The sequence below is a fragment of the Mustela nigripes genome, chromosome 5 (genome assembly GCF_022355385.1).
Source record: "Mustela nigripes isolate SB6536 chromosome 5, MUSNIG.SB6536, whole genome shotgun sequence".
In the NCBI taxonomy this organism is placed as follows: Eukaryota; Metazoa; Chordata; class Mammalia; order Carnivora; family Mustelidae; genus Mustela; species Mustela nigripes.
The window spans coordinates 32,485,936-32,508,648 of NC_081561.1; the positions used below are offsets into that span (position 1 = coordinate 32,485,936).

Consider the following 22,713-nt stretch of genomic DNA (forward strand, 5'->3'; position numbering starts at 1 on the left):
CTCTCAGCACCCCCTATGTTGTCTTCGTAGCCTTCACCACAGCTTGTAATTATATGCTTGTTGGCATAATTAACTTTATTCAGTGTGGAACTCTACCGCCGGACTGTAGGCTCCCTGAGAGCAGGCACGGTCTGCATTTCATTTACCACTGTGGCTGGAACATAGTGGATGGGCAGTCCCTAAGGGTAGCCTGAGCAAATGGGCACAAACTGGCCATGCAGCTGCATGGAGGACCCGTAAGAATGAGCTACTGCTCCCCCCACACACTGGAGAGGCCCGGCAAACTGTGTCTCTCTGGACCCAGTTTCAGTTACCAGCGCCTGTCTTTCTCTTTTTGTCTCAGACACGTTTCCCCTCTTTCCATCTCTCCTCTGTCCTGGGAGTCTTTTAAACCCTCAAAGACGATGTCTGAGAGAGAAGGAAGGGTGTTCAGGGTCCTTTGACAGGGAGCTTCCCCACCCCCCCCCCCCCCCCCCCCCGCCCCCCCCGACCCTGAACCGGAAGGTGGCGATAGGGGGCAGTGGCAGCCTGGGAGTAACTTCCAGAAGTAGACTGCCAGAGAGAGAGAGAGAGAGACTTTCTCTCTCTCTTTCTCTCTTTCTGCAGAGCAAGCCAGGGTCAGCAGCAGCCCAAAGCCACAAAAACTGACTTTAAAAGTCCTCCTAAGAGCTGCGTCTTTCGACTTCCCAAAACAATCCCGCCTTGTGCCCCAGGACACGGCGCGAGTTACACACTTAAAGCAGTTTCCACAGAACCGCATTCAGTTGGTTTTAAACTCTGGGGAAAGCTGGCAGCCTCTTTGTGGTTTTTTTTTTTAAAAAAAACTAGTTAGAGGGACAATTAAACCTTTATGGGCCCCAGAATGTACCTATGCAGACATAAATAAGGATCATTCTTCATCACCAGAGAGAATCCACTTTCTGGCAACAGAGATATTTTTCTGCCATCGTAGGACAGAGCTGTGCTCATACACCTGAGAGCCTTTATGATGAGGGCAGGTGATGGGGGCGGTCAGCATGGGCAGAGGTAGAAACTTTGACCATAAGTTCTCAAAATGGACACATAGCAGGCCTTGGGCTTAGCCAGTCTTAAATAAATCACAAACTCCCAAAGCCTTTCCAGAAAGCAGCCCAGATTTTAGGCCAAGAAAACTCGTCTTACTGCCCTCCCACCCCACCCCCTTGTGTTACTTTGGGCCAAAATGGTCCATTTGTCAAAGAGTCCTGACTCTTTTATTCCCACTCTTACAACACAATACAATGCATTCACGTATTTACAGTGCAGTGTCCTTGAATGGTCGGATGGCTTTTTTTTTTTTTTTAATCCAATAATATCATTAAATGCACCAGGGGGCTAACTTCTTAAAGGAACCTTTGAGTAAACTCTTTTGTTAAGTGAATCAGTCTTTTGTAAGGCAAATCATCAGCCACCAATTTGTTTTCCAAATCTGAGATTTCACATAGGAGATTTTCTTCACCAGGCCCACTCTAGATGGTGGCCTGTACATTTTCTTTTATTTTCCTGTCTTTGGTCAAGACAAGCTCTTCCTGAATAGACATTTTTGGGTAGGGATGAAGGAATCTCAAACACTTGAGAAGTAAATCAGTTTCAATCATTCCTGTCATCCATAATTCTCTAGAACCACCAGCCTAAAGCAAAGTATAATGATCTCCCGGCAAAAAAATCCAGCATAGATTTGAAGGCCAGTCTATTTGAAGTCAGTTTCAAAAGAAATGCAGAGAACGGGGCTTTGAAAAGAAAAATTATTGTAGATTTTTTTTAATTGAGGCAAAATACATAGCATAATATTTACCATTTTAACAATTTGTGAGGGTACAATTCAGTGGCATTAAATAAACTAAATTCACAATGTTGTGTAACCATCACCACTATCTATAGCCAAAACCTTTCATCATCTGCCACAAAAAAACTCTCCCCATTAAACAATAACTCCCCCGCTCCCCCTCCCAACACCCCTCCTTCACAACCCACGAGAACCTCAATCCCAGTTTCTGTGTCTATGAACAGGGGATTGTTTTAAACTTCAGCTTTAGTTTGGGCCTTTCATTTCCTTCCCCTGGTGTGGTGGGAGAATGGAGAAAGTGTGGCCACCCTCTTTTCACCTTGTACACTCTTCCCACTGCTGCTTCCTGCTCCCCTTTCCTCCGCCTACCGGGGCGGAGCTGAAGCAGGAGTCAGTCCCGGACAGAGGGAGAAACTGGCGAGGGGCTGCAGCCCTCAGCAGGAACAAAAGGAGGTCACTGGGTCTGAGTCTCCCTTACCAGCTCAGGAATGGCAAGAATTTTCTGACTTCAATAGTCTGAGGAAGTAGGAACATGATGAATCCAGTGGCTGTTCTGGTGTCTGGGGCCTACGCCTGCATGTGGCCTCCTGCTGAGCACCTGTCAGCTTCTGCCTTACCTACCAAAGATCAGTCAGGGCTGAGAGAGGTAGGACTGTAGGAAGAGACATGGAGGGCTTCCTTGGGCACCCACAAACTCCATGCTTGGAATTTCTAACCCTGAAAAACACAGGCGAAACCACTCACAACCCCTGCAGAATTTACATTTCTTGTACCCATTGGTGGCCGACAGAAGCACACTCAGAATGATTCACATCCTAGAGTTTGGGGTTTGCTTTGTTCACAATGCTTAGAAATTCTCAAAGGAGCTTCCCCACACCCCCCACCCCCACCACACTCTGCCTGCCCCCTTCCCAACACAGCTCAGGGGAACACAAGACTTGGCTTATGAAATCTGATTTTTAATTGTTTCAAGAACTACTTGGGGACCCCCAGCCTCGCCTTCCCAACCCTGGGAACTGTGAGTCTGCCAGGGCCCCTAGGGCAACTGGGGCAAAGTGGTTTTGTGGCACAGAGAAACAGCCACGGGTTGGGGGGGTGGGGAGAGAGGAATCACCTCAAAAGCAGGAGAGTTGAATTCCTTCTGCTGCCCACTTGCTGGTGACCTTGGGCAAGTCCCTTTACAGCTCTGTCCTCATTTCCCTCAACCTGGGTGGGAGGGCCCTCCAACTATGAGAACTTACAGGAAGAGAGAGAAACAAGGCTTTCTGATATTTGGAATTCTTGAACTAGGAATCCAAGTCCTTCGTTTCCCATCAGTGCTGACATCAATGGAGGAACGGCAGCAGGGATGTAGGGGAAGACAGTTGGGGAAAGAGAAGAGTGGACAGAAGTACTGTAGGTGTGTTTTAGGATGGATTGAGAATAAAGTTTTGGTTGGATTTTCATGAGAAAATATTCGGCAGGTAGGCAAGGAATAAGCAGCTGGAATCAAGGAGTGAGACTGAGACAAATAGATAACAAGAATAGAGTCTGGAGTCATGGTTGATGAAATAGTCTTAATAATGCCAAACAACACACATCAAATGCTGAGTATGTGGCAGGCCCTCGGGGAGCCGTTCACATGGATGTGCTATTACTATTCTCACAACACCCTTATAATGTCGTTAAAAGATACAGTTTGTACTGCTGTATAGATGTATCCCGCTCAAGGTCACTGTCACACAAGGAAGAAGTGGTAGTACCCAGACTTGAACCCTGAGAGTCTGACCTCAGAGCCTTTGACCAGTCTTTTCTTTTTTAGATTTTATTTATTTATTGGGGGTGGGGTGCGGGAGCAGAGAGGGGAGGGAAGGGGCAGAAGGAGAGGGAAAAGCAGATTCCAGCTGAGCAAGAAGTGGGGCTCTCAATCCCATGGACACTGAGATCAGGACCTGAACCAAAGGCAGATGCTTAACCGTCTGAGCCACCCAGGCACCCCTTGACCAGTCTTTCATACAACCTCCTAAAAGGGGAGGTGGAGGAAAATAAGAGAAAAGCAATACAGGTGAAAGACAGAACCTTGGCAAATACCTGCAAATAGTGGTCCTATTCTTGATCAACGGTGATGTAAAATTGATGAGATGAAGATGTGGGTCAAAAACAAACTGAGAAGCATCCAGGTGTATCTAGTGATGCTATCAACTGGTCTGGCTCCGCACGCGTTCAACAGTAACACTGAGCGCTTACTGCGAGCGAGGCACTGTACGAAGAGGCATCACCTGCATTATCTCATTTAGTCCTTTCGCAAATCCACCAAGAGGATGCCCATTTCATAGGAGAGCCACGGGCTTAAGGGATTTAACACCAGCTGGAAAGGGTCAGGATGGGGAACTCAAAGCCAAGCTGTGTGTTTCTGGACCCAGCCCCAGCAAACTCAGTCTTTCCTGACTGCCCCTCAACAGTCACATAGCGAAACCACTGGACATTTCTGGAATGTTTTGTCTAAGATTCACTCCCTTGAATTAGCTTGTAGTTGAGCCCAGTATTTGAAGTCAATGCTTCCGGAAGTTGCTAAAGGGTTGTCAGCTGCCTGGAACCAATGTTTATGTTTACAATGTGCCTATTTGAGTTAATTTGACCCAATTAGAATAAAGCAGTGAGTCTACTTTCTGGACCCCGAGACAAGCCCAGAGAGGTCCTGCCACATTCACCTCCAAGGAGCACCCTGATAGGTTCATGGGTAATCCCCCTCTCCCTTATGGTGATTGGTTCAGAGAGAGCACGTGAGACAAATCTGGCCAATGAGGCACAATAAGAAGTCAGGGAGAGGCTCCATTAGTCTACTTGCCTGCTTCAGTCTGGGAGGGAGGGTGTTTCGCCTCGACTTTGTGGGGCTGTGGTGGGAGCAAGAACTGTCTCCAGAGACTGTGTCAGTACCAGCCTCACTACTCAGTCACAGGGAACCCTCGCAGCCCAGCCTCCTGCCTAAGATTCCCCAGCATCAAGCCAATACATTTATTAAGTCAGTGTGATTTGGGGTGCTGACAGCCCCCAACTCCCACTGGAATGTGAGCAGTATGAAGGCACAAATCATGTCTCTCTCCTTACGTGGTGCATCCCCAGCCCTTATTACAGAATTTAGCACTGAGACATAACTCTATGTAGGTGAATGAGTACATGAGAAGAGTAATGAAAAAACAATAAAATGGACTCAAAAAATACTACAGCTGGAAAACACTTTTAAAATCACTATTCCAAGTCTTCTCTCTCTTTTCTTTTTTTTTTTTTTAATTAAAAAAAAATTATTTTTAAGTAATTCCTACACCCCTTGTGGGGCTCGAACTTAAGCCAGGGAGACCAAGTCACAGCCCCAGCTCCGCCAATAGATCCAGCAGGGCGCCCCTCTCTCCTTTCTACTCTTTAGTGAAAAAAGAAGCAAGGGTTGCTGTGTTAGGTTAATGGTAATTTTCCCTCTTAATTAGGGCAGACACGCTTTAGTCCCTGCTGTGGGAGCCTTCAGTCTCCCTTAGGCAAGCATCCCAGAGGGGCTTTGATGCAGTGCCCAGACCAAGCTAGAGAACAAGACACCAGGAAGCACTCACTCCCGGGCTAAATAAAACCAGCATCTGTTGAAGATAGAAATGGGGACTTAGTAAGAAAGATATACAATTATACATTAGAAATTTAAGTTACAAAATATCTCTGAATGTTGGTTAATGTTTATTGTTGGCCATTTTTCATTACTAAATTATAGAAAATACATTGTTCTAACTCTTTCTGCCTTTAGAATGGAGAGCTCCATCTGCATCCCTCTTTGAACCTAGGGCTGAGACTATCCACCGCTTCCTTGCTGGGGATACACATTTCTAAAAATCCAAAACTGCAAAATGAAAGATATGAAACATTGGTATGTACATCCCCGCACATCGTATTCAAGTGTTCTTGTATGTACTTTTTATGTAATATTTTATTCAAAATCAACTTTATTGAGGGGCACCTGGGTGGCTCTTGACTTCGGTTCAGTTCATGATCTCAGGGTGGTGAGATCAAACCCTATGTTGGACTCTACACTCAGCAGGGAGTCTGCTTGAGATTCTCTCCCTCTCCCCCGCCCTTTCCCCCCACTTGCTCAGGCACTCTCTCTCAAATAAATAAATCTTTGTTGTTTTTTAAAGATTTTATTTATTAATTTGACAGAGAGAGAGACAGCAAGAAAGGGAATACAAGCAAGGGGAGTGGGAGAGGGAGAAGCAGGCTTCCCACCAAGGAGGGAGCCCAATGCAGGGCTCGATCCCGGGACCCCAGGATCATGACCCAAGCGGAAGGCAAATGCTTAATGACTGAGCCATCCAGGCACCGCTCAAATAAATAAATCTTTAAAATAAATAAAATAAACTTTATTGAGGTATAACTTTCATGGATAAAATGTGCCAACTAAGTACACAGTTCAATGAGTTTGGGGGGTATTTATTTATTTATTTGACAGAGAGAGAGAGAGTGTGTAAGAGCAGGAACATGAGCAGGGGGAGTAGGAGAGGGAAAGCAGACTCCCCGCCGACCAGGGAACCCAATGTGGGGCTCCATTCCAGGAGCCTGGGATCATGACCCAAGATGAAGGCAGATGCTCAATGACTGAGCCACCCAGATGTCCCTAGTTTAATGAGTTTTGACAAATTATGTACCAGATAACCACCACCACCACCACAGTCAAACAGAATACCTTCATTATATCCAAAATTTCTTTGAGTCCATTTTCAGTCAATACCCATCTCCTTCTCCCAGGCCCCAGGTAACCATTGATCTAGTCTCTGTCACTATATATTAGTTTTACCTGTTCTAAAACTTCATGTAAATGTAGTTATATAATTGTATTAGTTACATTTATTTATTTATTTAAAAGAGACTGTCCGAGCAGGGTGGGGGGGAGCAGAGGGAGAGGGAGAGAGAATCTTAACCAGGCTCCAGCAGGAGGTGGTACTCCATCCCACCACCCCAAGAATATGATCTCAGCTGAAATCAAGAGTCCGACTCTCAGCTGGGCCACCCAGGTGTTCTGACACTTTTTTTTTTTTTTTTTTTAAGATTTATTTATTTCAGAGAGAGAGAGTGTGTGTGCACAGGCGCAAGAAGGGGCGGGCCAGAAGGGAAGAGATTCTCAAGCAGCCTCCTTGCTGATCGTGGAGCCCTGGGGCTCTAACTCCTGACCCTGGGATCATGACCCCAGCAGAAATCAAGAGTTGGATGCCCAACTGACTAAGCCACCAACTGACCAAGCCACTTTTTAAAATGTTTCTTTATTTAAAAGTATTATTAGGGGGTACAGTATGAGGAAGGCACACTTTCAAGGCTTCTGGGAGAACAGAGGTTCCAGAAGGAATGGCTGGGGGAGAAACACATGGAGGGCAAAGGTATCTGGGGGCTGCCATCTAATACCAGAGACTGGGAGGCTTACACAACAGAAATTTATTTTCTCACAGTTCTAGAGGCTGGAAGATCAAGCTCAAGGTGTTGACAGGTTTGGTTTCTCCTGAGGCCTCTCTCTTTGGCTGCAGATGGCTGCCTGCTCACCGTGTCCCTATATGGCCTTTTCTTTGTGTGAGCACATCACTAGTGTCTCTCCCTCTTTTTCTAAGGTCACCAGTCCTACTGGATTAGGTTCCTATAATCCTTATGACCTTACTCAACTTTAATTACTTCTTTAAAAGTCCCTGTCTCCAAATATGGTCATGTTGGTTAGCGCTTCGACATATGAATTTGGGGACACAATTCAGTCCATAACACTAGTCCTTTGTGTCTGTGACTCAGCATAACGTCTATGTGATTCATCAGTTTTGTGGCACTTATGGGTAGTTTTTTCCCTTTTGTTGCAGAGCAGTAGTCCACTGTAAGAATATACCGCAGTGTATTTATCTATTTATCTACGATGGATATTTAGGTTATTTCTAGTTTTTTCTATTATGAATAAAGCTCCCATAAATATCCCAGCCTGTCTTTTTGTGGATATATGTTTTTATTTCTCTCTTGGGTAAATACCTAAGAGTGGAGTTGCTGGATTAAATGGTAAGTTTAACTTTATAAGAAACTAACAAACATTTCTCCAGGGCAGCTGTCTCATTTAACACTTCCACCAGCAGTGTACACAGAAGTTTCCATTGTCCCCCATTCTTACCAATACTTGGTATTGTTCATCTCTCTCTTTTTTAAAAAGCTGTTCTAAATAGTGTAGGTAATGGTTTCTCACTGTGGTTTTAATTTGCCTTCCTTGATGGCTAATAATGTTGAGCATCTTTTCCTGTGCTTATTTATCACCTGGATGTCTCCTTTGGTGAAGTGTCCATTCAAAGCTTTTGCTCGTTTTTAAAATTGGGTTGTTTTCTTATTATTGAGTTATAAGAGCTCTTTACATATTTACAGCTCTTTACAACTTCTTTATCAGCTAAATGATTTGCATAAGTTTTTCTCCAAGTCTTTGGCTTTTCATTCTCCTAAAGATTTTATTTATTTAACAGAGAGAGAGAGAGAGAGCACGCACAAGTAGACAGAGCGGCAGACAGAGGGAGAGAGAGAGAAGCAGGCTCTCCATCGAGCAGGGAGCCTGATGCAGGGCTTGATCCCAGGACCCTGTGATCATGACCTGAGCTAAAGGCAGCCACTTAAATGACTGCGCCACTCAGGCACCCCGGGTTTTCGTTCTCCTAATAGCAGAAGTCTCTCATAGTGCAGAAGTTTTTCATTTTGATTAAGTCTGGTTTATCAGTTTTTCTTTAAGGATCATGCTTATCTTAAATAAAGACAGTTTTACTTCTTCCTTCCCAATATAAATGCCTATTTTTTTCTTGCCTCATTGCATAGGCTAAAACCTCTAATACTATGTTGAATAGAAGTGATGTGAGTAGTATCCTTTATCTTGCTCTTCATCTTAGAGGGAAAGCAATCAGTCTCACTATTAGATATGATTTTAGCCATAGGTTTTTTTCTTTTTTAAAAGATTTTAGTTAGTTATTTAACAGAAAGGGGGGAGGGGAGAACAAGCAGGGGGAGCTGCAAACAGATGAAGAGGGAGAAACAGGCAGGGAGCCCAATGTGGGGCTCCATTCTAGGACCCTGGGATCATGATCTGAGCCAAAGGCAGACACTTAATTGAGCCACCCAGGTGCCCTTAGCATAGGTTTTTCATGGATGGTCTTGATCAGATTTAGGAAGTTCCTTTCTATGACTAGTTTGCTTAGCTTTTAATCAGGAATGGATGTTGGTTTGTTTCTCTATTTCTTTCTTTCTTTCTTTTTTAAGAAACAGAGAAGGCAAGATGGGGGTGGAGGAGCAGAGGGAGAGGGAGAGCAAGAAACTTAAGCAGGCTCCATGCCCACCACAGAGCCCACCACAGGCTCCATCTCATAGCCCTGAGATCATTACTTGAGTTGAAATGAAGAGTTGGATGCTTAACTGACTGAGCCACCCAGGCACCCCTGGATATTGTATTTTTGTCAAAAGTTTTTTTCATCTGCTAAGATAGATACTCATTTGGTTTTTCTTTCTTATTTTGTTAATATAGTGAAGTATATTGATTTTCAAATGTTAAGTCAAACTTGCGTGCCTAGAATAAACCCCACTTGGTCATGATGTATTTTATCTTTTTATGTACTGTTGGATTTGATTAGCTAGAATTTTGTTTGAAATTTCTCTATGTTAGTGAGGGTTGTTGGTCTGTAGTTTTCTTTTCTTATAAATGTTTGTCTCATTTCAGTATCAGAGTAATACTGGCCTTAGAATGAGTTGGGAGGTTTCTATCCCCTTCCATTTTCTGAGTTTGTATTTGGTATTTTTTTCCTCCTTTAATATTTGTCAAATTTACCAGTTAAGTTGCCTAAGCCTGGAGTTCTCATTAAGGAAAAATTTTAAGTTAGAAATTCAATTTAAATACTATTCAGGTTATCGATTCTTACAAAATGAGTTTTGGTAGTTTATCTTTCAAGGAATTTGTCCATTGCATCTAAATTGTCTAATGTATTGGTATTCTTTGTTCACTGTTGACATTGACAAAGTTTTTTATAATATTCTCTTATTATCCTTTTTTTAAAACAGTAAAATCTATAGTGAGGTCATTACTGATATTGGTCATTTGTGTCTCCTCTTTTTCTTCCTGATCCATGTGGCTAAAGGTTCAGAAGTTTTATTGATTTCCCCTTTATGAACTATCTTTTGGCTTCATTGATCTTCTTCATTGTTTTGCTGTAGTCTATGTCATTAATTTCTGCTCTGATCTTTGCTTTTTTATTTCTTCGGCTTCATTTGCTTTTCTTCTTCTAGTTCCTCAGGTAGAAGCTGAGATTATTGACTTGAGACCTTTCAAATACTCATTTAGTAGAGTCCCACAAATTTTGGTAGGTTGAATTTTCATCTTCATTCCATTCAACATACATTTGGGGTTTCCCTTTTGTATTTTTATTCCACCATGGCTTATTTAGAAGGGTGTTGTCTAGTTTCAAAATATTTGGAGATTTTCCAGGAATCTTTTTGTTATTAACTTCTAACTTAATTCCACTGTGATGAGAGGACATATTTTTTGTGACTTGAGCCTTTTAACATTTATTGTGACTTCTTTTATGGCCCATAATATGGCCTATTTTGGTAAATGTTCCATGTGTGTTTCAAAAGAATGTGCCTTCTGCTGTTGTTGAATGGAGTGTTCTATAAATATCAATTCGGTCAAGTTGATTGATGGTGCCGCTTACCTTCTATACCCTTGATTATGTTCTACCTATCAATATCATTTATTAAGCAGAAGTGTTAAAATCTCTGCTGTAGTTGTGATTTGCATGTTTATCCTTGCCATTCTGTCAGTTTTTGCTTCATGTATTTTGAAACTCTGTTATTCCGTGCATAAACTTCTAGAACTAAACCATCTTGATGAATTGACCACTTTATGATATGAAATAATGTATATATTTTTTGAAATTATATTCTTTATATATGGCAACATTCTTTGCTCTGAAATCTACTTTTTTCTGATGTTAATCTACCTTCCTTCCTTCCTTCCTCCCTCTATCCTTCTTCTTTCTTTCTTTTTCTTTTGGTTCACAAAATTTAATTTAATATTTAATTTAATATTTCATGGACACCTTTCCAAGTCATAGACATCTTTTCTGAGATATAATTGACATATAATGTTATGTTAGTTTCATGGTATAACATATTGATTCAATTCAAAATGGTCACCACATTAAGTCTAGCTACTATCCACCACCACACATAGTTACAAATTTTCTTCTTGTGTTGAGAACTTTTTTTTTTTAAGATTTTATTTATTTATTTGACAGAGATCACAAGTGGGCAGAGAGGCAGGCAGAGAGAGAGGAGGAAGCAGGCCCCCTGCTGAGCAGAGGGCCCGATGAGGGGCTGGATCCCAGGACTCTGGGATCATGACCTAAGCTGAAGGCAGAGGCTTTAACCCACTGAGCCACCCAGGTGCCCCTCTTTTTTTTTTTTTTTAAGATTTTCTTTATTTATTTGAGAGAGAGAATGAGAGAGAGCATGAGAGGGGAGAAGGTCAGAGGGAGAAGCAGACTCCCCATGGAGCTGGGAGCCTGGGACTTCTGGGATCATGCACCTGAGCTGAAGGCAGTCACCTAACCAACTGAGCCACCCAGGCACCCAAGAACTCTTTTTTGAAAGATCTGTTTACTTATTTTAGAGAGGAGGGTAGTGAGGGGAGAAGGAGAGAGAGAATCCTAAGCAGACTCCCTGCTGAGCATGAAGCCTGAGGTGGGGATGGATCCCACGACTCCAAGATTATGACCTGAGCCAAAATCAAGAGTTGGATGCTCAACCAACTGAGCCATTCAGGTGCCCCCTGTGTTGAGAACTTTTAAGATCCACTCTCTAAACAACTTTCAAATATACAGTACAGTACTAACTATAGTCACCATACTGTACCATACATTCCCAAGTCCATCTTTCTTATTTGTGTTAGCATGGTACACCTTTTTTCACCCTTCCACTTTTTGACACATCTGTGTCTTTATATTTAAAGTGTGTTTCTTGGACATGTGCAGAAATCTTTATAGTCTAGGGCCTATTTCCCTGTAGCAGCTCCATATTGGTAGGGAAGGAGAAAGTGCCCCGGATCCTTTCAGGATTAATTTATTCAAAAGAAAAAACAGAAGAATACTCAATATGCAAAAATCTTGTCAAGAAAACGAAGGAAAACCACAGAACATGCCAAAGGGCAGACCTCCATTCGGAAGATGTCCCACAGGAGGTGGAAGGAAACTCTCAACCTTCCAAAGAAGGTGTAGGCTGGGAAGCAGAAGGAAATCTTAAAGGAGGGCCGACCCAGGCTGGCCAGGGGTTTAAAGAGGACACTCCTGTGAGGCATTTGGACCCTGAAGAAATGGTAAGAGGAGTAGATGAGTTGGAAAGGCTTAGGGAAAAGATAAGAAGAGTAAGAAACAAGTTTGTGATGATCGGAAGCAAAGACATTCGCACAGACGTCCTTACCCTGTGTGATTTAGGCCTTGAATTCCTTTTTTGTCTGATATTAAAATCTGGCCTCTTCTTTCTTTCTGTTAGCATTTTCTGATGTATCTTTGACCTTCGTTTTACTTTAGTCATATGGTGGAATTTTGTTTTAGGTAGCTTCCCTGTTACCACCATCTCACTGGATTTTGTATTTTTGACCCATTCTCCAAGTCTGTTTATCAATTGGAAAGTTTCTCACATTTGCATGAAAATACATTCTTTGTATATTGTAAAGTCATAACAGGTTACAAAGCGACTTATTGAGTCGCATACATAGAATTAAATCCCAAATTTGAGTTCATGTGTGTTACACATACAGACATATATCAAAAATGTAACTGTTTATTTCTGTGTGGCATGAGCTTTTTTCTTTTTGCTTATTGTGTTTTTTCATGAGCACATGTCACACACATACAAAGAATGAAAGTTTTATAAGTAAGAGTTAAATAATTTGCGACCAGCTTATAAGGGCAATGGGAGCAACTAAAATCTTGATGGAAGAACTATTAAAAAAATATGAACTTCAAGTTACCTCTGGATCTCTTAGCCAGAGGAATAAAACTGGCAATTAATACAGGGGGAAAAAAAAAGGTGTGTTTCCTTTGCCCAAGGTCATCCAGCTTGTGTCTCACAGTGGTGGAGGCAGGATTATAAACCCAGGCAGGCTGTCTCTAATCCATTCTCTTGACCTCAATGATATATGATCTCTTAAAGGCTGTCTTGAACCCATCTACTTTTCTTCATCTCCAACACTCTGTCCCTACTTGAGACCATTTATCTCCCAGATACCTACATCAGGGCAGAATGGAAAACTTTTCCTCTACCCTTTTAGGTTCAGTAACTAGGACCTGTGAATTAAATTGACAAAAGACAGATTAGCGAGAGAAAAGACAGATTTTTATATGAGTACTAGGCAGTTAGAATTTGGGAGCTTACCAACTTAGTAAGAGAAGCGGAGGAGGAGAGCATACTTACAAGGAAAGAAAACGACTTTTAGAGGAGATAAATGGGCCCACAGGAGAACAGATGAGAAGTATTATTAGTAGTTTTGTGATAGTGTCTGGGTTTATTTCCCTAGTTGCTCCTGAGGAAGGGGTTTAGGACAATTGAGTTATTTGGGGGGACCTTGCTTTTATATAAAGGAGTTCAGGGAAAAGCCTATTTCAGCTCAAAATAATTTCACGCAGACTGCTTTACCTACAACAGCCCCTGGCTCATCTCCCTGCTTTCTCTCTTACTCTCTCCAGTCCCTTCTACTTGCTTGTTACTATAGTGATCATTTCAAAAGGTAGATAGGACTCTCTTGATCTGATGACCGCCCCCATTCTTCTCCCTGCTTTGGATGTTCCCCATAGCTCCAGTGGTGAAAATCCAAGCCCCTGACAAGGTGTGCAAGGTCCTGCTGCTCTGCCCTGCCCCTCGAAGCCCACTGATCCCTTCTCTCACTGAACTATTAACCCAGGCCTGCCTGAGGGCTCCTCCACCAAAGGCATTTGCATATGCTGATCCACCTGGCCACTTGGCTGAGGCAACTCCCCCTTCTTCCCTCTGTCTTATACTGCAAAACCTCATTTCCCCAGGAAGTCCCGCTTGGTAAAGGTAATTTGGACAAGGTAATTCCTTGTCCTTGGACAGGGTAATTCTCCCCAGTGTAAGCTTTCTGAACCCCATGACTTTACCTTTCCAGCATTGGGTGAAGTGGCCATGGGTGGGACCCTGGCAGGGCAGAGACCTTATAGACACATATCTGTGTTACTAGTGACTTGAGCACATCTGGGACACAGTGGACGCTCAGAACATCTGTTATGAGTGGATATGGAAATGAGGCATCCAAAAAAGAAAGGCCAGCTGAGGGATGAGGTGAGGCTTAGGGCAGGACTTCCAAACTCTTACTGGGTGGAGATACCCTTAGCATCTGGAGAAGACAAAGGATCCCTGCTTAGAACCATCTTTTTGAAACATTTAAAATAATAATATATTGCATTGCCAAGGGAGTATGACTATTGAAACACAAATATCAAAATATAAAAATACAGACACATTTGTGATTAAAAATAAATAAAGAAAGAAAGTGTGTTTCTTATAAGCACCATATAATTTGGCCTTGCTTTCTTATCCAATGTGATGATCTCTGCCTTTTAATTAAAGCATTTGGGCTTTTTTTTTTTTCCAACTCAGAGAAATACAGGGATTTTTTTGTTGTTGTTGTTTTTGTTTGATTTGGTTTGGTTTTAATTGTGGCAAAATACACATCACAGAATTTGACATCTTAACCATTTTAAGTACACAGTTCAGTAATGTTAACAGTGTCGTACTGTTGGGCAAACACTCTCCAGGACCTTTTCATCTTGCAAAACTGGAAACTCGTTACCCATAAGCAGTAAGTCCTTGTTTTCCCCTCCCCCAACCCCAGGCAAGCCGCATTCTACTTTCTATATCTATTTCTATTAATTTGCCTACTCTAGTAGCCACCTATACGTGAAACTGTACAGTTGAGACCACTTGTTTTTAATGTGGTTATTGGTATGGTTAAATTTAAGTCTATCATCTTGTTTCTTTTAAATTTGTTCACCTTTTGGTTCCTTTTTTTCTCTTTCTCTGCCTTCTTTTCAACTGCATATTTTTTATGATTCTGTTTTATTTCCTTTGTTGGCCTTAGTAGCTATAATTCTGTTTTATTATTTCGTTGGCTGCTTTAGGGTTCATGGTATATCTTCACACCATCTGCTTTTGTTAGTATTCCATTTCACATATAGTATAAGAACTTGACTATGATATCCATTTCTCCCCTCCTGGTCTTTATGCTTTTGTTGTCATACCTTTTCACTCATACATGTGTAATAAAGCACATTTATTTGTTTAAACAGTTACCTCTGAAAGATATGCACCACAGTTAAAATGTGTGTGTGTGTGTGTGTGTGTGTGTGTGTGTGTGTGTGTATTTCCTTGTGTAGATAAATTTGCCAGTGCCTTTCATTCTTTAGGGGAGACCCATGCTTCTATCTGGTTATCCTCTTCCTCCTGCCTGAAGGACTTCCCTTCACCTTTCTTAAGAGTATAGTTCTGCTGGTGATGAATTCTGTCTGAAGAGATCTTAGGGCACCTTCATTTTTAAAGATATTTTGGCTAGGTATAAGATTTAGACTGAGAGGCGCCTAGGTGGCTCAGTGGGTTGAGCCTCTGCCTTCGGCTCAGGTCATGATCTCAGGGTCCTGGGATGGAGCCCCGCATCTGGCTCTCTGTTTAGCAGGGAGCCTGCTTCCCCACCCCTCTCTGCCTGCCTCTCTGCCTTCTTGTGATTTCTGTCTGTCAAATAAATAAATAAAAACTTAAAAAAAAAAAAAAGATTTAGACTGAGAGGTTTCTTTTTTCCTTTCGGTACTTAAACTATTTTGCTTCCCTGGCTTCTCACTTGCACTGTTTCCAGTGAGAAATTTGCACTATCCTTCCATTTGTTCTTCTGTATGTAATGCGTCTTTTCTGCTTGTAAGCTTCTAAGCTGCTTCTAAAATGTTCTCTTCCCCAAAGGGATTGAGCAATTGAGTTACATGTACGTTGGTGTAGTTCCCTTTGGGTTTCTTGTACCTGGGTTTCTTGTACTCATTGAGCTTCTTGGATCTGTGAGCTTATAGTTTTTATCAAATTTGGAAAAAAATCTGGCCATTATTTCTTCAAATAATTTTCCTGTATTCCAACCCTTTCCCCCTAGGGCCTCTAATTTTGTATATATTGGGCTGCTTGAAGTTGCCCCATAGTGTACTGATGCTTTCTTCATTTTATAAACCTTTTCCCCCCTGTATAATTTTGAATAGTTTCTCTTGTTATGTCTTCCTGTTCACTAAAATATTCTTCTGCCAAGTCTGATCTTCTATGAATCTTGAACATCTCCCTTATTGCAGTTTCTATCCCCAAAACTTTGATTTGTGTCTTATTAAAATCATACATGTTTTTAAACATATGGAATACAGTCATAACAGCTGGTTTCACATCCTGGGCTGCTAATTATAACCTCTGTGTCAGTTCAGGTCAATTTTTTTTTTTTTTTTTTAAGATTTATTTACTTGACTGAGGGGGAAAGAGTGGGCACACACAAGCAGGGGTTGGAGAAGAGGGAGAGAAATTTCAAGCCAACTCCCCGCCTAGCATGGAGCCAGAAATGGGGCTCGATCTCATGACCCAGGAGATCATGACCTGAGCCAGAACCAAGAGTGGGCCGCCTAACTGACTGAGCCACCCAGATGCCCCAGTTCAGGTCAATTTTGATTGATTTCTTTTTCTCACTATGAGTCATATTTTGCATTCATGCCTAGTAGTCTTTGTTTACATTCCAGACATTGTGAATTCTACCATGTTGGGTGCTGGATATTTTGATATTTCTGTAAATATTCTTGTACTTTGTCATGGGAGTCAATTAGATTGCTTAGAAACAGCTTGATCCCTTCAGTCTTACTTTTAAGAGCTATTAGGTAGGATCACAGCAGTGTTTAGTAGAGGGCTAATCATTCCCTACTATTGACACAATACAGAGTTCTACCTAATGCTCCATGAATGATACAGTTTTCCAGTTTGGCTGGGGCGGAACAGACTCTGTTCCCAGCTCTGTGTGAACACTTAGCATTATCCTCTAATCCTTCCAGATGATTCTTTCTCCAGCTTGGCGTAGTTTTCTCCCACTCACAGGTCTATCGTGCTGAACACCTGAGGGAGACCCTCTCCAGATTCCCAGATCTCTGTGCAGCTTTCTCCTCTTTAGTACTCTGTCCTGCAAATTCTAGCCACCTTATTCTCCTCAGACTTTTAGCTCTGCCCCAGACCCAGAGAATTCTCAACTCAGAGAATTTGCTGAGCTCCACCTGGATTCTCTTCCCATGCTGCAGCTTGGAAACCCTCATAAGACAGTAAGCCTGGGCACTCAGGCCTTACTTTGTTTTCTTGTCTCTCAATAACTGTCCTTTATTCCATGATAGAGTTTGAAAAACATTGTTTTATATGTTTTGTCTGTCAGTTGGTTGTTCCAAGAAGGAGAATAAATCCAATCCCTGTTGCTTCGTGTTGTTCTGGAAGCAAAAATCCTTTCTTATCCTTTGTCATAACTCCAACGGTGCTGGGCACGTGATTGACTCATTCATTGACAACTTCTAGAATGAATTCATTTTTGTAAGCAGTGATAGTCAAGGAAAATTTGTTTAGAAATTCAGTTGTTGGGGATTGGGTAAGGTTTTTTTAATGTCCAGTAACAAATTTTTGCAATTCTTACTCAGATGAAGACCAAATTTATTTATGAAATTGCATGAAGGTGTTAAAAATTTTTAGAAACACACTATATATAGCAATGTTTTTAAAATGCTTGCTTCATGGGGACCTGCTTTCATTTATTTTAGATCATTTCCTAAGATACAGAAAAATTTATGAGGTCAACACACATATAGCAGAATCCATGTTTACTGACACTACCAGAGTTTTCCTGAATGCCTGGCACATAGTAAACCCTCGATACACATTCAAAGAATGATTGAACGAATGGAACACTTTCTGGATAGAATACTTTTTAACCTCACCAGCCAACATGATTTTATTTCAGTAATATCTCTGTCAGATATACCTGTTCTCCCCTTTTGTAAATTGAGATTCCTTAAGAAATTAAAAATAGAGCTACCCTATGACCCTGTAATTATACTACTGGGTATTTACCCCAAAGATACAAATGTAGTGAAAGAAGGGCCATCTGTACCCCAATATTCATAGCAGCAATGGCCACGGTCGCCAAACTGTGGAAAGAACCAAGATGCCCTTCAACAGATGAATGCATAAAGAAGATATGGTCCATATATACTATGGAGTATTATGTCTCCATAAGAAAGGATGAATACCCCAATTTTGTATCAATATGGATGGGACTGGAGGAGATGATGCTGAATAAAATAAGTCAAGTAGAGAGTTATCATATGGTTTCACTTACTTCTGGAGCATAAGGAATTAAATGGAGGACATTAGGAGAATGAAAGGAATAGTGAATTGGAGGAAACTGGAAGGAGAGATGAACCATGAGAGACTGTGGACTCTGAGAAACAAACCGAGGGCTTTGGAGGTGAGGAGGTCGGGGAATAGATGACCCTGGTGGTATGTACTAAGTAGGGCATGTGTTGCATGGAGCACTGGGTGTGGTGCATAAACAATGAATCTTGGAACACTGAAAAAATAAAATAATATTAAAATAAATATACAAAAAACATTGGAGCTCTATTTATAATAGATCTATGCCTCTTCTGGTCTTTTCACAATAAGCTCTGTCACCCTTACTTTGTAACATTGTTTGGTCAGATGAAATTAACCCAAATCAATATTTCTTTCTCTATAAGAAAGACCAACATTTTGATTTGGAAATCTTAATTGAAGAGGTTTGGCTTGTGGTCTTGAAAGCATCAGAGTTGCAAAATGCTTTGACTTCGAGCTTAATTCTTGTGGATTCTTGGAGCTCTAGCCCCTTGCCTGGAGCTCTCTCCTGATCTCTCATGCCTTTCTGCGGTCCAGCCAAATCTTGCACATCTTTTAAGCCCAGCTTAAGCCTTCCTTCCTCTGAGAAGCCCTCTCCTGCCACACAATCTCGCCCTCTGCCTGCTCCTTAGAACTGAATTCTTTTCCGTTCACTTTGGAGCTCATCAACCATACTCCTTGTCATCTCTTTTGTGTTTATGTGGGAACGTCCTTCTCAACCAGCTCGTGACCACCTTGGGACCCAAGACCCACGTGTGTCTAGCACAGGATTAGTACTAGCAACAACCAACACACACTGAGTACTTAACTTGTTCTAAGAGTGCTTTAGGAATGACTTCTGGTAATCCTCGTCTCACTCTATGGGAATGGTGCTATTGCTACCCTGCTTTCCAGATAAGGAAGCTGAGGCCGGGAGAGTCAGGTCACTTCCCCAGGGTGGTGAGCAGAGCAAGAATTCAAATCAAGTATTCTGGTCTTGGAACCTGAGGCCTCCCCCCTGCTCTGTGCCATGGCACCTGGGGAGTGAGGGGGTAGGGAGGTACTCAATTGATCTCTATTGAATGAAGGCAAACATGCAGGTCTGGCCTCTGCAGGAGGGAAAGGTCCGGAGAAGCTCTGTTCTGTTGCTGTTTCCCATCACCACTCCTGTACTGTGCCTGTTGTTTTAGGAGCAAGAGCCTGTGTGGTCCAGGAGGAAAAAGAGAGGATAGAAATGAGGTGCCTACACCCCTCTCCTGCCTTCCTCCCTTGCAGGCTGGGCAAAGAGCAAGTTAGGGCAATTCTTCTTCCTGCCACCCCGTAGCTCTCAGAATCAGCCGGCAAACTTGCACAGGGAGAAGCAGTAAAGGGAGGTGGGGTGGGGGTGGGCGCGGGTAGCCCCATCCCCAGCTCCCTGGATTCTGGAGCCTGAGCCTCCCAAGGCTCAGTCAATCGGATGGGCCTTTAGCTTGCCGGAATTTGGCCAGATTTACAGAGATAAGATCACTCTGACCCTAATTCCCCAATGTAATTTATGGGCTTGCCTCCTGTGTGCTGTAACACGTCTGGCTCTCCAGAACCTCGTAATTATTTATGTAAACACAGCATCCCGCCTTTGTGGATTATAATTGGACTTGAACAGCAAGAAGTAGGGATTTACATCCTTGGGACCGTGCTGAAACCCTTCTTTTGAAAACTCTCACCTGACTCTTTGAAATCTTCCCGGTGGCTCACGGATAGCTTTAACCAGACCAAAAACAAATATTTTTTCCTTCCTCTTTCAGCAGGCCTGGGCAAATGTATCCCCAAACACCACCAGGTTTTGTAGGGTCCTCTTGGCAAATGGGGTAAAGATCCCCCAACCTTCCCGGCTGGACCCAGACTGGGAGGACAGGAGCTCTGGGGAGGAGGCTTCCACAGATCTCCTCATGGTCTGTTGGAACATGAATTTTATACCCCCATTAAGAATAAACAGGATTGGGGCGCCTGGGTGGCTCAGTGGGTTAAGCCACTGCCTTCGGCTCAGGTCATGATCTCAGGGTCCTGGGATCGAGCCCCACATTGGGCTCTCTGCTCGGCAGGGAGCCTGCTTCCTCCTCTCTCTGCCTGCCTCTCTGCCTGCTTGTCATCTCTCTCTGTCAAATAAATAAATAAAATCTTTAAAAAAAAATTAAAAAAAAAAAAAAAGAATAAACAGGATTAGGAATTTAATGCTGTTTGGAAAAGAGGAGAGGTGGCTGGTTGAAAGAGAAAGGTCTTTGCTTTTAATTCATGCTGTGAGTTCCCCAGGAACCTTCGCTGTACATACACACAGGAGAGCCAGGAGGATTAGGGGAAAGAAAATGAGCTGATTGAACCAGATGGTTCGGGAAGCACTCCCAGGAGGCCACTGGGGTGAATGAATCTGCATCTTTAAATAACATTAATTTCTGAAAGGCCCAAATTGTTTCCTAAATTACTGCACTGAACTCTTAGCTTTCATCTATTTTTATGGCACCTCTCCGGGTGGAAGGTAGGAGCCTGCTTTGGGGAAATTCCTCATCCTCAGGGTTGCTGGTAAGAAATCCGTTTCCTAAAGGAAAAAGAAAATCTTGAAGAAATCAAGGTGCTTTGGAAAACGGATTTTGGCAGAGACAACTCCCCCCCCATCCCACTGCCAGCTGGGTTACTCATTTCCTCAGGAGCCAGGGGCAAACCAATTAACCTCAGTATCCCCATCTGTAAAATGGGGTTAATAATGCTTACCTGCTGCAGGAGTGCTGTGAGGTTTTAATTGGGTAATGGCCGTGCAGCCCTTTGATGTAGTAAATTTTATTAACTTCCAAGGGATTCCCAGAGGCCAGAAAAAGCAGTTAAAACCCAAGGAAGAAGAAAGGCATTGAAACGCAAAGCTCTGCTAAGCTTTCACCTCCAGCTCTAATTTCAGAAGTGCAGATGGGAGTCAGGCTGCTCCAGGGGGAGTGGAAAGCGATGGCCAGAACTAGGGCTGTTTGGCATTTGGGGAGGAGCTCAACTTTCAGATCGCAGAGGCTAAAGGTAAACAAATAGCCTTGCTTGATCAAACCAAGATCATTCTTTGTCCCCCCCTAAGGTGCTTTTCCAAGAGTGAGTCGCCAGGAAGGGAATTATTTTGGTGTTAATCCAAGCTCCTTGGAACTGAATTTAGAAACCCCCAGCTTCTGGCTTCCTGCTTCCCAACAATTAAATAAAGACAGAACTCAAGGTCTGGCCTCTAGCCAGTGTTCCTGAGCAGAGAAGGGGTGGGGATCAGCATGGGCCAGAGGTCAGAGAACACGGGGCTTTTGCGAGTTCCATCACTTACTGTGAGCTGCACCGGTTTAGGCGGCTGGACCAGCTCTGTGCCTCAGTCTCCCGCTTTGTAAAAATGATTTTAATCAGACATCTTTGCCTTAAAGGCCCAAGTAATTAAGATTTAGCATGTGGAATGCACTAACACTATAAATCAGGCTCAAAGTGTTAGCTGTTCTAATTCAGGACAAACCCCTGCTTTCCTTAACTTCTAAAGATTTCAGTTCTTGGATCATTGTATTCCAAGTCAACTCATTCAGCACAAGGAATGCCTTCTTCCTCTCTGACTTCTGATCACCCCAAACACAGACTCAATGCCCACTCACCAGTCTACACAACTGGGCATTGGTTACAAGGAAACAGCCCAGTACGGTGCCCAAGTCACCCCGGTCTTCCTTGGGGCTGTCCCAGGTTTGGCACTAAAAATCTGTGTACCAGGAACCCCTACTTCAACCCTGGCAAAACTGGGGTGGCTGGTCAGTCCACTGGGTCCTCTAGCTGGTGAGAGACTCTCGTTACCAGTTTCCGACAGGCAGTCACGGACCCAACATGAACACATCCGGGAAAGAGAGGCACCCTAGTGTGGCAGAGGAGCACTGAACAGGGAGTCCTACAACCCAGCTCTCGTTCCTGGCTCTACCAGTATCTATTGACTTCAGTTCAGGCTTGTGGCCTCGGTTTTCCCAGCTGTAAAAGGAGGGGATGTGGTGTGACCCCTTTTCACCTTTTCCTCCAGGGAAAAAGGCCACAGAAATTGCCCAACCCCCAGGAGGAATGCTAGGTGATCTTCAGCAAAAAGGGTCAGTGGTAGGAACATGTTGCAGGGTTCAGCCCCTAGCGTCCACTGAGTCCCGTAGCATCTTTCTCTGTGAACAGTGAACACATGGCTGGTGATGGGGCCATTCCCAACAGCCAAGTGATGTACAAGGTCTTCTACAGAATTCTTTACGCTGCTGTCCTTCCTAAAATGGGCATAAGGATGTCCCTGAGATTCAAAACCTGTCTTTCCAAGGCTGTGTTAGGTTCAAGTTTGGCAAAATAAAGCGCTGAGTGCAAAAACTAAAACAATTTAAAAGACCTGCTCTGTGTCCCTCATCACAACTTCCTAAGCTACACCGTTGGGGTTTTTT

The 22,713-nt window shown here is 42.9% G+C and overlaps 1 protein-coding gene and 1 pseudogene across 1 annotated transcript in view; one reads left to right on the forward strand and one right to left on the reverse strand.

The window, feature by feature from the left end:
- Window positions 1-22,713, reverse strand: part of TCP11 (t-complex 11) — a 98,254-nt gene that overhangs the window by 24,408 nt on the left and 51,133 nt on the right. The window lies entirely within an intron of this gene.
- On the forward strand, window positions 11,957-12,301 carry LOC132017205 (transcription elongation factor A protein-like 8; annotated as a pseudogene).